The 14,900-nt window shown below is 39.4% G+C and overlaps 14 non-coding genes across 14 annotated transcripts; all 14 read left to right on the plus strand.

Moving 5' to 3' along the window:
• The first annotated feature begins 1,534 nt into the window (after positions 1-1,534).
• On the plus strand, positions 1,535-1,606 carry TRNAH-GUG (transfer RNA histidin (anticodon GUG)). The gene has a single exon. It is a non-coding gene; the product is annotated as a tRNA-His (tRNA).
• Positions 1,607-3,085: 1,479 nt separating this feature from the next.
• On the plus strand, positions 3,086-3,158 carry TRNAR-ACG (transfer RNA arginine (anticodon ACG)). Its single transcript has one exon. It is a non-coding gene; the product is annotated as a tRNA-Arg (tRNA).
• Positions 3,159-3,166: 8 nt separating this feature from the next.
• Positions 3,167-3,238, plus strand: TRNAH-GUG (transfer RNA histidin (anticodon GUG)). The gene has a single exon. It is a non-coding gene; the product is annotated as a tRNA-His (tRNA).
• A 748-nt stretch (positions 3,239-3,986) lies between these two features.
• TRNAH-GUG (transfer RNA histidin (anticodon GUG)) lies at positions 3,987-4,058 on the plus strand. Its single transcript has one exon. It is a non-coding gene; the product is annotated as a tRNA-His (tRNA).
• A 1,560-nt stretch (positions 4,059-5,618) lies between these two features.
• Positions 5,619-5,690, plus strand: TRNAH-GUG (transfer RNA histidin (anticodon GUG)). Its single transcript has one exon. It is a non-coding gene; the product is annotated as a tRNA-His (tRNA).
• A 1,478-nt stretch (positions 5,691-7,168) lies between these two features.
• Positions 7,169-7,241, plus strand: TRNAR-ACG (transfer RNA arginine (anticodon ACG)). The gene has a single exon. It is a non-coding gene; the product is annotated as a tRNA-Arg (tRNA).
• Positions 7,242-7,249: 8 nt separating this feature from the next.
• TRNAH-GUG (transfer RNA histidin (anticodon GUG)) lies at positions 7,250-7,321 on the plus strand. The gene has a single exon. It is a non-coding gene; the product is annotated as a tRNA-His (tRNA).
• A 1,479-nt stretch (positions 7,322-8,800) lies between these two features.
• Positions 8,801-8,873, plus strand: TRNAR-ACG (transfer RNA arginine (anticodon ACG)). The gene has a single exon. It is a non-coding gene; the product is annotated as a tRNA-Arg (tRNA).
• Positions 8,874-8,881: 8 nt separating this feature from the next.
• On the plus strand, positions 8,882-8,953 carry TRNAH-GUG (transfer RNA histidin (anticodon GUG)). The gene has a single exon. It is a non-coding gene; the product is annotated as a tRNA-His (tRNA).
• A 1,478-nt stretch (positions 8,954-10,431) lies between these two features.
• On the plus strand, positions 10,432-10,504 carry TRNAR-ACG (transfer RNA arginine (anticodon ACG)). Its single transcript has one exon. It is a non-coding gene; the product is annotated as a tRNA-Arg (tRNA).
• An 8-nt stretch (positions 10,505-10,512) lies between these two features.
• Positions 10,513-10,584, plus strand: TRNAH-GUG (transfer RNA histidin (anticodon GUG)). Its single transcript has one exon. It is a non-coding gene; the product is annotated as a tRNA-His (tRNA).
• A 1,478-nt stretch (positions 10,585-12,062) lies between these two features.
• TRNAR-ACG (transfer RNA arginine (anticodon ACG)) lies at positions 12,063-12,135 on the plus strand. The gene has a single exon. It is a non-coding gene; the product is annotated as a tRNA-Arg (tRNA).
• A 1,568-nt stretch (positions 12,136-13,703) lies between these two features.
• Positions 13,704-13,776, plus strand: TRNAR-ACG (transfer RNA arginine (anticodon ACG)). Its single transcript has one exon. It is a non-coding gene; the product is annotated as a tRNA-Arg (tRNA).
• Positions 13,777-13,784: 8 nt separating this feature from the next.
• Positions 13,785-13,856, plus strand: TRNAH-GUG (transfer RNA histidin (anticodon GUG)). The gene has a single exon. It is a non-coding gene; the product is annotated as a tRNA-His (tRNA).
• The last annotated feature ends 1,044 nt before the right edge of the window (positions 13,857-14,900 follow it).

The following is a 14,900-nucleotide window of genomic DNA, read 5'->3' on the forward strand; positions in this document are numbered from 1 at the left end:
CTTCCGCGCTAAGTACATTTTGACCCCATTCACAACAGATGCAGATGACAGGACGCTAAGTACATTTTGACCCCATTCACAACAGATGCAGATGACAGGACGCAATTACCCGGGATAATGTACAGACCCACAGCCCCAGGTCTGGGGGGGAGAATGCATCCTTAGCTCTGCTGGCATTCCCACCCATTTAAACGCTCTAAAAATGCACATCATGGCCGCATCCATCTCCTTCCATCCCTCACTCTCGTTCAGCGTAAACATAAATGAGAGGGAGTAGTATCTGTTAAAAGCTGTTATTATTTGTCCGACTAGTTTAAAAAGGACAACATTCTTTGCAATGCATTGTAGGTATTCAAATTAGGCTCACACCCACATGACATTTTTCTAAATGCATGCCTTGTCCAACTGCAGAACCCTGCAACTGTTAACCATGTGAGTGTCAGAGTTAAACAATATCTAAAATGCAAACAGTGTAAATAGTGCCAAATATCTAACATTGCACTAAATCACAACAAAGTGTTAATTCTTGGCACCCCTTTAAAAGTCTAAATAAATTGTAAACGCCACTGCAATATAACAACCATGATTTAATACATAGAACAATGTGATTATCCTAGTAAAAAACACAATAACAAACTTTTGAACTCTAAAGTAAAAATAGAAAAAGATATAATAGTGGAGACAACTTACTAACACAGCCCAAAAATCTAATAAAGCTGTAAAGCATCTAGAGGCATTGGCAACTCACATGAACCAGAGCCCACAATCTGGCTCTGGAATAAAAGCATTGGACTCTTAAATAGGTGATTCCCTCTCCTCTTCTTATTTATAGGTATCAGATCCACCTTTTCCCTAGACACAGACTTCCGGCAGATCATATATGTACATATAATATATACATACAATAAAACAGGAAAAATGTGTACAGTGTAAAACCTTAATAAAATTATACCATAGAGAATTACACTTGTGTACAGGAGTCTTGAAATTCAGCTCAAAGAAATGCCTCTGGTGTCTGCCTGCCTAGAGACAACCCTACCCGCATAGTACTTCCAAATTTTGGTATATAATATGACTCAAGAATCCAACTTGGAACAATCTCTGAAACACATTTCCTCCTTTGAAAAAAGCTTCCTCAGTTAAATTGTGAAACGCATCTCAGAGATTGTTTTGTGAGCTCTTTTAGCAGTTATTGTGCAATTGCTTATTTTTGTTTGTTTAATAAAGTACATCTAAGTTGAATAAGTTCAATTCCAGCTCTGCGGAATTTGTTGGTGCCATATAAGTAGTTAAGGAAGTTTTAAGGCAAGGTTTAACTTTTAATGATAAGATAAAATAAATAAACAACTTTGCAAAAAACTTATTTTGTATCTCAATTTAGTTTTATAATGGACATCTTTTTCTGTTGAGGCAGATCCTATTGACTGAGGTTGGGGCTGCTGTCTCCAAGTATGGGCCAGTGGCGCAATGGATAACGCGTCTGACTACGGATCAGAAGATTGTAGTTTCGACTCCTACCTGGCTCGGCCGTTGTGCCGTGATCGTATAGTGGTTAGTACTCTGCGTTGTGGCCGCAGCAACCCCGGTTCGAATCCGGGTCACGGCATCTCCATTTTCCTTCTCTTCCGCGCTAAGTACATTTTGACCCCATTCACAACAGATGCAGATGACAGGACGCTAAGTACATTTTGACCCCATTCACAACAGATGCAGATGACAGGACGCAATTACCCGGGATAATGTACAGACCCACAGCCCCAGGTCTGGGGGGGAGAATGCATCCTTAGCTTGGCTGGCATTTCCACCCATTTAAACGCTCTAAGAATGCACATCATGGCCGCATCCATCTCCTTCCATCCCTCACTCTCGTTCAGCGTAAACATAAATGAGAGGGAGTCCATTTTGGTAGTATCTGTTAAAAGCTGTTATTATTTGTCCGACTAGTTTAAAAAGGACAACATTCTTTGCAATGCATTGTAGGTATTCAAATTAGGCTCACACCCACATGACATTTTTCTAAATGCATGCCTTGTCCAATTGCAGAACCCTGCAACTGTTAACCATGTGAGTGTCAGAGTTAAACAATATCTACAATGCAAACAGTGTAAATAGTGCCAAATATCTAACATTGCACTAAATCACAACAAAGTGTTAATTCTTGGCACCCCTTTAAAAGTCTAAATAAATTGTAAACGCCACTGCAATATAACAACCATGATTTAATACATAGAACAATGTGATTATCCTAGTAAAAAACACAATAACAAACTTTTGAACTCTAAAGTAAAAATGGAAAAAGATATAATAGTGGAGACAACTTACTAACACAGCCCAAAAATCTAATAAAGCTGTAAAGCATCTAGAGGCATTGGCAACTCACATGAACCAGAGCCCACAATCTGGCTCTGGAATAATAGCATTGGACTCTTAAATAGGTGACTCCCTCTCCTCTTCTTATTTATAGGTATCAGATCCACCTTTTCCCTAGACACAGACTTCCGGCAGATCATATATGTACATATAATATATACATACAATAAAACAGGAAAAATGTGTACAGTGTAAAACCTTAATAAAATTATACCATAGAGAATTACACTTGTGTACAGGAGTCTTGAAATTCAGCTCACAGAAATGCCTCTGGTGTCTGCCTGCCTAGAGACAACCCTACCCGCATAGTGCTTCCAAATTTTGGTATATAATATGACTCAAGAATCCAACTTGGAACAATCTCTGAAACACATTTCCTCCTTAAAAAAAAGCTTCCTCAGTTAAATTGTGAAACGCATCTCAGAGATTGTTTTGTGAGCTCTTTTAGCAGTTATTGTGCAATTGCTTATTTTTGTTTGTTTAATAAAGTACATCTAAGTTGAATTAGTTCAATTCCAGCTCTGCGGAATTTGTTGGTGCCATATAAGTAGTTAAGGAAGTTTTAAGGCAAGGTTTAACTTTTAATGATAAGATAAAATAAATAAACAACTTTGCAAAAAACTTATTTTGTATCTCAATTTAGTTTTATAATGGACATCTTTTTCTGTTGAGGCAGATCCTTTTGACTGAGGTTGGGGCTGCTGTCTCCAAGCATGGGCCAGTGGCGCAATGGATAACGCGTCTGACTACGGATCAGAAGATTGTAGGTTCGACTCCTACCTGGCTCGGCCGTTGTGCTGTGATCGTATAGTGGTTAGTACTCTGCGTTGTGGCCGCAGCAACCCCGGTTCGAATCCGGGTCACGGCATCTCCATTTTCCTTCTCTTCCGCGCTAAGTACATTTTGACCCCATTCACAACAGATGCAGATGACAGGACGCTAAGTACATTTTGACCCCATTCACAACAGATGCAGATGACAGGACGCAATTACCCGGGATAATGTACAGACCCACAGCCCCAGGTCTGGGGGGGAGAATGCATCCTTAGCTTGGCTGGCATTTCCACCCATTTAAACGCTCTAAGAATGCACATCATGGCCGCATCCATCTCCTTCCATCCCTCACTCTCGTTCAGCGTAAACATAAATGAGAGGGAGTCCTGGTGGTAGTATCTGTTAAAAGCTGTTATTATTTGTCCGACTAGTTTAAAAAGGACAACATTCTTTGCAATGCATTGTAGGTATTCAAATTAGGCTCACACCCACATGACAATTTTTGCAATTGCTTATTTTTGTTTGTTTAATAAAGTACATCTAAGTTGAATAAGTTCAATTCCAGCTCTGCGGAATTTGTTGGTGCCATATAAGTAGTTAAGGAAGTTTTAAGGCAAGGTTTAACTTTTAATGATAAGATAAAATAAATAAACAACTTTGCAAAAAACTTATTTTGTATCTCAATTTAGTTTTATAATGGACATCTTTTTCTGTTGAGGCAGATCCTATTGACTGAGGTTGGGGCTGCTGTCTCCAAGTATGGGCCAGTGGCGCAATGGATAACGCGTCTGACTACGGATCAGAAGATTGTAGTTTCGACTCCTACCTGGCTCGGCCGTTGTGCCGTGATCGTATAGTGGTTAGTACTCTGCGTTGTGGCCGCAGCAACCCCGGTTCGAATCCGGGTCACGGCATCTCCATTTTCCTTCTCTTCCGCGCTAAGTACATTTTGACCCCATTCACAACAGATGCAGATGACAGGACGCTAAGTACATTTTGACCCCATTCACAACAGATGCAGATGACAGGACGCAATTACCCGGGATAATGTACAGACCCACAGCCCCAGGTCTGGGGGGGAGAATGCATCCTTAGCTTGGCTGGCATTTCCACCCATTTAAACGCTCTAAGAATGCACATCATGGCCGCATCCATCTCCTTCCATCCCTCACTCTCGTTCAGCGTAAACATAAATGAGAGGGAGTCCATTTTGGTAGTATCTGTTAAAAGCTGTTATTATTTGTCCGACTAGTTTAAAAAGGACAACATTCTTTGCAATGCATTGTAGGTATTCAAATTAGGCTCACACCCACACGACATTTTTCTAAATGCATGCCTTGTCCAATTGCAGAACCCTGCAACTGTTAACCATGTGAGTGTCAGAGTTAAACAATATCTACAATGCAAACAGTGTAAATAGTGCCAAATATCTAACATTGCACTAAATCACAACAAAGTGTTAATTCTTGGCACCCCTTTAAAAGTCTAAATAAATTGTAAACGCCACTGCAATATAACAACCATGATTTAATACATAGAACAATGTGATTATCCTAGTAAAAAACACAATAACAAACTTTTGAACTCTAAAGTAAAAATGGAAAAAGATATAATAGTGGAGACAACTTACTAACACAGCCCAAAAATCTAATAAAGCTGTAAAGCATCTAGAGGCATTGGCAACTCACATGAACCAGAGCCCACAATCTGGCTCTGGTTTATAAGCATTGGACTCTTAAATAGGTGACTCCCTCTCCTCTTCTTATTTATAGGTATCAGATCCACCTTTTCCCTAGACACAGACTTCCGGCAGATCATATATGTACATATAATATATACATACAATAAAACAGGAAAAATGTGTACAGTGTAAAACCTTAATAAAATTATACCATAGAGAATTACACTTGTGTACAGGAGTCTTGAAATTCAGCTCACAGAAATGCCTCTGGTGTCTGCCTGCCTAGAGACAACCCTACCCGCATAGTGCTTCCAAATTTTGGTATATAATATGACTCAAGAATCCAACTTGGAACAATCTCTGAAACACATTTCCTCCTTAAAAAAAAGCTTCCTCAGTTAAATTGTGAAACGCATCTCAGAGATTGTTTTGTGAGCTCTTTTAGCAGTTATTGTGCAATTGCTTATTTTTGTTTGTTTAATAAAGTACATCTAAGTTGAATTAGTTCAATTCCAGCTCTGCGGAATTTGTTGGTGCCATATAAGTAGTTAAGGAAGTTTTAAGGCAAGGTTTAACTTTTAATGATAAGATAAAATAAATAAACAACTTTGCAAAAAACTTATTTTGTATCTCAATTTAGTTTTATAATGGACATCTTTTTCTGTTGAGGCAGATCCTTTTGACTGAGGTTGGGGCTGCTGTCTCCATGCATGGGCCAGTGGCGCAATGGATAACGCGTCTGACTACGGATCAGAAGATTGTAGGTTTGACTCCTACCTGGCTCGGCCGTTGTGCCGTGATCGTATAGTGGTTAGTACTCTGCGTTGTGGCCGCAGCAACCCCGGTTCGAATCCGGGTCACGGCATCTCCATTTTCCTTCTCTTCCGCGCTAAGTACATTTTGACCCCATTCACAACAGATGCAGATGACAGGACGCTAAGTACATTTTGACCCCATTCACAACAGATGCAGATGACAGGACGCAATTACCCGGGATAATGTACAGACCCACAGCCCCAGGTCTGGGGGGGAGAATGCATCCTTAGCTTGGCTGGCATTTCCACCCATTTAAACGCTCTAAGAATGCACATCATGGCCGCATCCATCTCCTTCCATCCCTCACTCTCGTTCAGCGTAAACATAAATGAGAGGGAGTCCTGGTGGTAGTATCTGTTAAAAGCTGTTATTATTTGTCCGACTAGTTTAAAAAGGACAACATTCTTTGCAATGCATTGTAGGTATTCAAATTAGGCTCACACCCACATGACATTTTTCTAAATGCATGCCTTGTCCAACTGCAGAACCCTGCAACTGTTAACCATGTGAGTGTCAGAGTTAAACAATATCTACAATGCAAACAGTGTAAATAGTGCCAAATATCTAACATTGCACTAAATCACAACAAAGTGTTAATTCTTGGCACCCCTTTAAAAGTCTAAATAAATTGTAAACGCCACTGCAATATAACAACCATGATTTAATACATAGAACAATGTGATTATCCTAGTAAAAAACACAATAACAAACTTTTGAACTCTAAAGTAAAAATAGAAAAAGATATAATAGTGGAGACAACTTACTAACACAGCCCAAAAATCTAATAAAGCTGTAAAGCATCTAGAGGCATTGGCAACTCACATGAACCAGAGCCCACAATCTGGCTCTGGAATAAAAGCATTGGACTCTTAAATAGGTGACTCCCTCTCCTCTTCTTATTTATAGGTATCAGATCCACCTTTTCCCTAGACACAGACTTCCGGCAGATCATATATGTACATATAATATATACATACAATAAAACAGGAAAAATGTGTACAGTGTAAAACCTTAATAAAATTATACCATAGAGAATTACACTTGTGTACAGGAGTCTTGAAATTCAGCTCACAGAAATGCCTCTGGTGTCTGCCTGCCTAGAGACAACCCTACCCGCATAGTGCTTCCAAATTTTGGTATATAATATGACTCAAGAATCCAACTTGGAACAATCTCTGAAACACATTTCCTCCTTAAAAAAAAGCTTCCTCAGTTAAATTGTGAAACGCATCTCAGAGATTGTTTTGTGAGCTCTTTTAGCAGTTATTGTGCAATTGCTTATTTTTGTTTGTTTAATAAAGTACATCTAAGTTGAATTAGTTCAATTCCAGCTCTGCGGAATTTGTTGGTGCCATATAAGTAGTTAAGGAAGTTTTAAGGCAAGGTTTAACTTTTAATGATAAGATAAAATAAATAAACAACTTTGCAAAAAACTTATTTTGTATCTCAATTTAGTTTTATAATGGACATCTTTTTCTGTTGAGGCAGATCCTTTTGACTGAGGTTGGGGCTGCTGTCTCCAAGCATGGGCCAGTGGCGCAATGGATAACGCGTCTGACTACGGATCAGAAGATTGTAGGTTCAACTCCTACCTGGCTCGGCCGTTGTGCCGTGATCGTATAGTGGTTAGTACTCTGCGTTGTGGCCGCAGCAACCCCGGTTCGAATCCGGGTCACGGCATCTCCATTTTCCTTCTCTTCCGCGCTAAGTACATTTTGACCCCATTCACAACAGATGCAGATGACAGGACGTTAAGTACATTTTGACCCCATTCACAACAGATGCAGATGACAGGACGCAATTACCCGGGATAATGTACAGACCCACAGCCCCAGGTCTGGGGGGGAGAATGCATCCTTAGCTTGGCTGGCATTTCCACCAATTTAAACGCTCTAAGAATGCACATCATGGCCGCATCCATCTCCTTCCATCCCTCACTCTCGTTCAGCGTAAACATAAATGAGAGGGAGTCCATTTTGGTAGTATCTGTTAAAAGCTGTTATTATTTGTCCGACTAGTTTAAAAAGGACAACATTCTTTGCAATGCATTGTAGGTATTCAAATTAGGCTCACACCCACATGACATTTTTCTAAATGCATGCCTTGTCCAACTGCAGAACCCTGCAACTGTTAACCATGTGAGTGTCAGAGTTAAACAATATCTAAAATGCAAACAGTGTAAATAGTGCCAAATATCTAACATTGCACTAAATCACAACAAAGTGTTAATTCTTGGCACCCCTTTAAAAGTCTAAATAAATTGTAAACGCCACTGCAATATAACAACCATGATTTAATACATAGAACAATGTGATTATCCTAGTAAAAAACACAATAACAAACTTTTGAACTCTAAAGTAAAAATAGAAAAAGATATAATAGTGGAAACAACTTACTAACACAGCCCAAAAATCTAATAAAGCTGTAAAGCATCTAGAGGCATTGGCAACTCACATGAACCAGAGCACACAATCTGGCTCTGGAATAAAAGCATTGGACTCTTAAATAGGTGACTCCCTCTCCTCTTCTTATTTATAGGTATCAGATCCACCTTTTCCCTAGACACAGACTTCCGGCAGATCATATATGTACATATAATATATACATACAATAAAACAGGAAAAATGTGTACAGTGTAAAACCTTAATAAAATTATACCATAGAGAATTACACTTGTGTACAGGAGTCTTGAAATTCAGCTCACAGAAATGCCTCTGGTGTCTGCCTGCCTAGAGACAACCCAACCCGCATAGTGCTTCCAAATTTTGGTATATAATATGACTCAAGAATCCAACTTGGAACAATCTCTGAAACACATTTCCTCCTTTAAAAAAAGCTTCCTCAGTTAAATTGTGAAACGCATCTCAGAGATTGTTTTGTGAGCTCTTTTAGCAGTTATTGTGCAATTGCTTATTTTTGTTTGTTTAATAAAGTACATCTAAGTTGAATTAGTTCAATTCCAGCTCTGCGGAATTTGTTGGTGCCATATAAGTAGTTAAGGAAGTTTTAAGGCAAGGTTTAACTTTTAATGATAAGATAAAATAAATAAACAACTTTGCAAAAAACTTATTTTGTATCTCAATTTAGTTTTATAATGGACATCTTTTTCTGTTGAGGCAGATCCTATTGACTGAGGTTGGGGCTGCTGTCTCCAAGCATGGGCCAGTGGCGCAATGGATAACGCGTCTGACTACGGATCAGAAGATTGTAGGTTCGACTCCTACCTGGCTCGGCCGTTGTGCCGTGATCGTATAGTGGTTAGTACTCTGTGTTGTGGTCGCAGCAACCCCGGTTCGAATCCGGGTCACGGCATCTCCATTTTCCTTCTCTTCCGCGCTAAGTACATTTTGACCCCATTCACAACAGATGCAGATTACAGGACGCTAAGTACATTTTGACCCCATTCACAACAGATGCAGATGACAGGACACAATTACCCGGGATAATGTACAGACCCACGGCCCCAGGTCTGGGGGGGAGAATGCATCCTTAGCTTGGCTGGCATTCCCACCCATTTAAACGCTCTAAGAATGCACATCATGGCCGCATCCATCTCCTTCCATCCCTCACTCTCGTTCAGCGTAAACATAAATGAGAGGGAGTCCTGGTGGTAGTATCTGTTAAAAGCTGTTATTATTTGTCCGACTAGTTTAAAAAGGACAACATTCTTTGCAATGCATTGTAGGTATTCAAATTAGGCTCACACCCACATGACATTTTTCTAAATGCATGCCTTGTCCAACTGCAGAACCCTGCAACTGTTAACCATGTGAGTGTCAGAGTTAAACAATAGCTACAATGCAAACAGTGTAAATAGTGCCAAATATCTAACATTGCACTAAATCACAACAAAGTGTTAATTCTTGGCACCCCTTTAAAAGTCTAAATAAATTGTAAACGCCACTGCAATATAACAACCATGATTTAATACATAGAACAATGTGATTATCCTAGTAAAAAACACAATAACAAACTTTTGAACTCTAAAGTAAAAATAGAAAAAGATATAATAGTGGAGACAACTTACTAACACAGCCCAAAAATCTAATAAAGCTGTAAAGCATCTAGAGGCATTGGCAACTCACATGAACCAGAGCCCACAATCTGGCTCTGGAATAAAAGCATTGGACTCTTAAATAGGTGACTCCCTCTCCTCTTCTTATTTATAGGTATCAGATCCACCTTTTCCCTAGACACAGACTTCCGGCAGATCATATATGTACATATAATATATACATACAATAAAACAGGAAAAATGTGTACAGTGTAAAACCTTAATAAAATTATACCATAGAGAATTACACTTGTGTACAGGAGTCTTGAAATTCAGCTCACAGAAATGCCTCTGGTGTCTGCCTGCCTAGAGACAACCCTACCCGCATAGTGCTTCCAAATTTTGGTATATAATATGACTCAAGAATCCAACTTGGAACAATCTCTGAAACACATTTCCTCCTTAAAAAAAAGCTTCCTCAGTTAAATTGTGAAACGCATCTCAGAGATTGTTTTGTGAGCTCTTTTAGCAGTTATTGTGCAATTGCTTATTTTTGTTTGTTTAATAAAGTACATCTAAGTTGAATTAGTTCAATTCCAGCTCTGCGGAATTTGTTGGTGCCATATAAGTAGTTAAGGAAGTTTTAAGGCAAGGTTTAACTTTTAATGATAAGATAAAATAAATAAACAACTTTGCAAAAAACTTATTTTGTATCTCAATTTAGTTTTATAATGGACATCTTTTTCTGTTGAGGCAGATCCTATTGACTGAGGTTGGGGCTGCTGTCTCCAAGCATGGGCCAGTGGCGCAATGGATAACGCGTCTGACTACGGATCAGAAGATTGTAGGTTCGACTCCTACCTGGCTCGGCCGTTGTGCCGTGATCGTATAGTGGTTAGTACTCTGCGTTGTGGCCGCAGCAACCCCGGTTCGAATCCGGGTCACGGCATCTCCATTTTCCTTCTCTTCCGCGCTAAGTACATTTTGACCCCATTCACAACAGATGCAGATTACAGGACGCTAAGTACATTTTGACCCCATTCACAACAGATGCAGATGACAGGACACAATTACCCGGGATAATGTACAGACCCACGGCCCCAGGTCTGGGGGGGAGAATGCATCCTTAGCTTGGCTGGCATTCCCACCCATTTAAACGCTCTAAGAATGCACATCATGGCCGCATCCATCTCCTTCCATCCCTCACTCTCGTTCAGCGTAAACATAAATGAGAGGGAGTCCTGGTGGTAGTATCTGTTAAAAGCTGTTATTATTTGTCCGACTAGTTTAAAAAGGACAACATTCTTTGCAATGCATTGTAGGTATTCAAATTAGGCTCACACCCACATGACATTTTTCTAAATGCATGCCTTGTCCAATTGCAGAACCCTGCAACTGTTAACCATGTGAGTGTCAGAGTTAAACAATATCTAAAATGCAAACAGTGTAAATAGTGCCAAATATCTAACATTGCACTAAATCACAACAAAGTGTTAATTCTTGGCACCCCTTTAAAAGTCTAAATAAATTGTAAACGCCACTGCAATATAACAACCATGATTTAATACATAGAACAATGTGATTATCCTAGTAAAAAACACAATAACAAACTTTTGAACTCTAAAGTAAAAATGGAAAAAGATATAATAGTGGAGACAACTTACTAACACAGCCCAAAAATCTAATAAAGCTGTAAAGCATCTAGAGGCATTGGCAACTCACATGAACCAGAGCCCACAATCTGGCTCTGGAATAAAAGCATTGGACTCTTAAATAGGTGACTCCCTCTCCTCTTCTTATTTATAGGTATCAGATCCACCTTTTCCCTAGACACAGACTTCCGGCAGATCATATATGTACATATAATATATACATACAATAAAACAGGAAAAATGTGTACAGTGTAAAACCTTAATAAAATTATACCATAGAGAATTACACTTGTGTACAGGAGTCTTGAAATTCAGCTCACAGAAATGCCTCTGGTGTCTGCCTGCCTAGAGACAACCCTACCCGCATAGTGCTTCCAAATTTTGGTATATAATATGACTCAAGAATCCAACTTGGAACAATCTCTGAAACACATTTCCTCCTTAAAAAAAAGCTTCCTCAGTTAAATTGTGAAACGCATCTCAGAGATTGTTTTGTGAGCTCTTTTAGCAGTTATTGTGCAATTGCTTATTTTTGTTTGTTTAATAAAGTACATCTAAGTTGAATTAGTTCAATTCCAGCTCTGCGGAATTTGTTGGTGCCATATAAGTAGTTAAGGAAGTTTTAAGGCAAGGTTTAACTTTTAATGATAAGATAAAATAAATAAACAACTTTGCAAAAAACTTATTTTGTATCTCAATTTAGTTTTATAATGGACATCTTTTTCTGTTGAGGCAGATCCTATTGACTGAGGTTGGGGCTGCTGTCTCCAAGCATGGGCCAGTGGCGCAATGGATAACGCGTCTGACTACGGATCAGAAGATTGTAGGTTCGACTCCTACCTGGCTCGGCCGTTGTGCCGTTGTGCCGTTATCGTATAGTGGTTAGTACTCTGCGTTGTGGCCGCAGCAACCCCGGTTCGAATCCGGGTCACGGCATCTCCATTTTCCTTCTCTTCCGCGCTAAGTACATTTTTACCCCATTCACAACAGATGCAGATTACAGGACGCTAAGTACATTTTGACCCCATTCACAACAGATGCAGATGACAGGACACAATTACCCGGGATAATGTACAGACCCACGGCCCCAGGTCTGGGGGGGAGAATGCATCCTTAGCTTGGCTGGCATTCCCACCCATTTAAACGCTCTAAGAATGCACATCATGGCCGCATCCATCTCCTTCCATCCCTCACTCTCATTCAGCGTAAACATAAATGAGAGGGAGTCCTGGTGGTAGTATCTGTTAAAAGCTGTTATTATTTGTCCGACTAGTTTAAAAAGGACAACATTCTTTGCAATGCATTGTAGGTATTCAAATTAGGCTCACACCCACATGACATTTTTCTAAATGCATGCCTTGTCCAACTGCAGAACCCTGCAACTGTTAACCATGTGAGTGTCAGAGTTAAACAATAGCTACAATGCAAACAGTGTAAATAGTGCCAAATATCTAACATTGCACTAAATCACAACAAAGTGTTAATTCTTGGCACCCCTTTAAAAGTCTAAATAAATTGTAAACGCCACTGCAATATAACAACCATGATTTAATACATAGAACAATGTGATTATCCTAGTAAAAAACACAATAACAAACTTTTGAACTCTAAAGTAAAAATGGAAAAAGATATAATAGTGGAGACAACTTACTAACACAGCCCAAAAATCTAATAAAGCTGTAAAGCATCTAGAGGCATTGGCAACTCACATGAACCAGAGCCCACAATCTGGCTCTGGAATAAAAGCATTGGACTCTTAAATAGGTGACTCCCTCTCCTCTTCTTATTTATAGGTATCAGATCCACCTTTTCCCTAGACACAGACTTCCGGCAGATCATATATGTACATATAATATATACATACAATAAAACAGGAAAAATGTGTACAGTGTAAAACCTTAATAAAATTATACCATAGAGAATTACACTTGTGTACAGGAGTCTTGAAATTCAGCTCACAGAAATGCCTCTGGTGTCTGCCTGCCTAGAGACAACCCTACCCGCATAGTGCTTCCAAATTTTGGTATATAATATGACTCAAGAATCCAACTTGGAACAATCTCTGAAACACATTTCCTCCTTAAAAAAAAGCTTCCTCAGTTAAATTGTGAAACGCATCTCAGAGATTGTTTTGTGAGCTCTTTTAGCAGTTATTGTGCAATTGCTTATTTTTGTTTGTTTAATAAAGTACATCTAAGTTGAATTAGTTCAATTCCAGCTCTGCGGAATTTGTTGGTGCCATATAAGTAGTTAAGGAAGTTTTAAGGCAAGGTTTAACTTTTAATGATAAGATAAAATAAATAAACAACTTTGCAAAAAACTTATTTTTTGTATCTCAATTTAGTTTTATAATGGACATCTTTTTCTGTTGAGGCAGATCCTTTTGACTGAGGTTGGGGCTGCTGTCTCCAAGCATGGGCCAGTGGCGCAATGGATAACGCGTCTGACTACGGATCAGAAGATTGTAGGTTCGACTCCTACCTGGCTCGGCCGTTGTGCCGTGATCGTATAGTGGTTAGTACTCTGCGTTGTGGCCGCAGCAACCCCGGTTCGAATCCGGGTCACGGCATCTCCATTTTCCTTCTCTTCCGCGCGAAGTACATTTTGACCCCATTCACAACAGATGCAGATGACAGGACGTTAAGTACATTTTGACCCCATTCACAACAGATGCAGATGACAGGACGCAATTACCCGGGATAATGTACAGACCCACAGCCCCAGGTCTGGGGGGGAGAATGCATCCTTAGCTTGGCTGGCATTTCCACCCATTTAAACGCTCTAAGAATGCACATCATGGCCGCATCCATCTCCTTCCATCCCTCACTCTCGTTCAGCGTAAACATAAATGAGAGGGAGTCCATTTTGGTAGTATCTGTTAAAAGCTGTTATTATTTGTCCGACTAGTTTAAAAAGGACAACATTCTTTGCAATGCATTGTAGGTATTCAAATTAGGCTCACACCCACATGACATTTTTCTAAATGCATGCCTTGTCCAACTGCAGAACCCTGCAACTGTTAACCATGTGAGTGTCAGAGTTAAACAATATCTACAATGCAAACAGTGTAAATAGTGCCAAATATCTAACATTGCACTAAATCACAACAAAGTGTTAATTCTTGGCACCCCTTTAAAAGTCTAAATAAATTGTAAACGCCACTGCAATATAACAACCATGATTTAATACATAGAACAATGTGATTATCCTAGTAAAAAACACAATAACAAACTTTTGAACTCTAAAGTAAAAATGGAAAAAGATATAATAGTGGAGACAACTTACTAACACAGCCCAAAAATCTAATAAAGCTGTAAAGCATCTAGAGGCATTGGCAACTCACATGAACCAGAGCCCACAATCTGGCTCTGGAATAAAAGCATTGGACTCTTAAATAGGTGACTCCCTCTCCTCTTCTTATTTATAGGTATCAGATCCACCTTTTCCCTAGACACAGACTTCCGGCAGATCATATATGTACATATAATATATACATACAATAAAACAGGAAAAATGTGTACAGTGTAAAACCTTAATAAAATTATACCATAGAGAATTACACTTGTGTACAGGAGTCTTGAAATTCAGCTCACAGAAATGCCTCTGGTGTCTG

This window comes from Pelobates fuscus, chromosome 3 (assembly GCF_036172605.1).
Source record: "Pelobates fuscus isolate aPelFus1 chromosome 3, aPelFus1.pri, whole genome shotgun sequence".
NCBI classification, from domain to species: Eukaryota; Metazoa; Chordata; class Amphibia; order Anura; family Pelobatidae; genus Pelobates; species Pelobates fuscus.